The sequence below is a fragment of the Asparagus officinalis genome, chromosome 7 (genome assembly GCF_001876935.1).
Source record: "Asparagus officinalis chromosome 7, Aspof.V1, whole genome shotgun sequence".
NCBI classification, from domain to species: Eukaryota; Viridiplantae; Streptophyta; class Magnoliopsida; order Asparagales; family Asparagaceae; genus Asparagus; species Asparagus officinalis.
The window spans coordinates 79,760,740-79,763,065 of NC_033800.1; positions in this window are offsets into that span (position 1 = coordinate 79,760,740).

Sequence of the window (2,326 nt, forward strand, 5' to 3'; positions counted from 1 at the left end):
TGTAACAGCCTTCCACCGTATTGGAGTTGAACACCTTTGGAGGGAATTCGACTGAAACAAGTAATGCGTATTTATTAAACACGGTTACAAGAATGTCCCTTTTAAGGCAATACAGATGTTGAACTCATCTCACGAATCTGTGAGATAGAGTCATGGCCCTATAATTAGCAAGATAATTTCAACTGTACTACGTAAACGGAGGACAAGGTACATTATCGCATAAACAATACGACAATATACCCCAACCTACATAACGCGATACAGTATGAAATCGCCTCCTTATTACCTTAAGACGTGTCTTGACCAAGCAAAATACATCTTTTAAAGCGTCCACCCACACAAAGGAGGATGTCAGCTCTTCCCAATTGCCTCATCAAGGAGAACAAAGTGGGGATACAGTATACAATACATATTAACATTGAATTCACAAATGAAAAGGTGATAAAAATGTACCTGTACAGGAAAAAGGCTCGAGCTCAGGTGACTGAGTAGCTGAGCGACCACTTGGGATGCGTGATCTCTTCGGCGACATGGTTAATCTGTAAAGAAAATCAGTGCATCAGTTATGTCGAGAAGAGAGAAGCATCAGTCCAATACAAAAAAGGAAATTGTGATTTTTTGACTAAAATTCTATAAAAAATATAGGATCCTCTGGTTAAATGTCCAATTAAACCTACGTGATGGGCCTAATTTAGGTTAAACAACGGAAGGCAAATACATGAAGCTAAGGTGATAATGTGAAGACTCAGTTTGATTTTCATTCATAACAGATCGTGCAACAAATCAAGCCAAATATCTTGGAGTTTCGGTTCAAGACATGCACATCGCCAAACAAGAAAGCTCGACGTGCCTGCAAATCCGATTCTCATGCACGACTAGAAGCCTAAGGATCGTAAGCCTAAGTTCGACCAAATTCATGTATACAAGGGTTCGACCATGATTACAAGTCTCAAAGGGTTTCTGTTATATCCCTCATGCAATTAAGTTAAGAACTTCAATTCATCTTTAGGAATAGAACCAAAGGGTGGATAAAAGCTCAATTCTTACACGAGGGTTAAGCTAAGGGGTAGGCTCTGATATCCAAGTCAAGCAAGCAATAGGTTTGATCATCAATCAAAACCAAGCGAGAAAGTACAACATGCACACATAGTCAAGCCTCGCGTACGATTGAAGGTTCAAACCAAATTGTTGAAGCCAAAGGGTGAACACAAACTAAACACCTCATACACAATGTGACCAAACCTCAGTTTCTGCACAAAACCAAAATCAAGCCGAGGTCTTGACCATGTACAAATACAAGATCAGTTCTCGTGCATGACTACACATTCAAAATGGGAGGGTGGCATGCAAGCCAAATCATTTTTCAAGCTTAAGAACACAACGTTTGTACAGAATCAAGTCAAATACCTCACATACACCTAACTAAGTCAAACATGGGGATTTAAGGGGATTACAACCAGAGTTTATCATTTACCAAATTCGGGCAATAACCAAAATTTCAACATAAAGCCCCCTACAAGCCTAAGAATCAGAATCTACACAAAGGCAAGGTTCGGGCGTATCCAAGAGCACAAATCAAACCAATATTTGTGCCAAGCACCTCAGGAGTTCAGTTCAAGCCACACAACCAAACGAAGAAATATGACATGCACACAAATTCAAGTCTTGTGCATGTTTAAAAGAAAAAAAACATCCCCAAACCCAAAGAACCAAGCCAAAACTTCGGTTTTTCCCCTAAATTTGGGAACTAGGGCTTCAAATATCCCCCAAGAACAAAAATTCCAAAGGATTGAATGAAGTTGAAGCAAGGAGAATTGGACTTACCTAGATATTGAGGTAGGTGAAGGATGAACGGGTGAAGAAGAATCACAAATGGGGGCTTCGAAGGTTCCCGTCAAAATCAACCAACAATCAAGCTAGGGTTTTGGTTATACCCCTAAACCTGAAAATGGAGAATCAAAACCAAAGCCATGAAAGAGTGAAACTATTACCTAAGTTCGAAGAAGGATCAAGGAGGACGAGGCTTTGTTAAGATAATCCACAAGTGTTCGAGCCTAAAACTGAGATCAAACCGAAACCCTAGCTCTCAATTCATGAGCTTGGTAGGATTTGGGGAAAATTTTAGAGATTTAAAGAGATGGAGGGGAGAAAGGATTTTGGAACTCTCTTATAGAAAGCTTGGAAGAGTTCGGGTAAGTTGAAGAGGAAAAGAAACGAAGAAGAAGAAGAGAGCGGGTTTTATAAACCCTAAACCGAACCCAAATAAATCCTGAACCGGACCCAAATGAACCCAAAACTGACCCCTGCATATAAACCACTGGCTCGC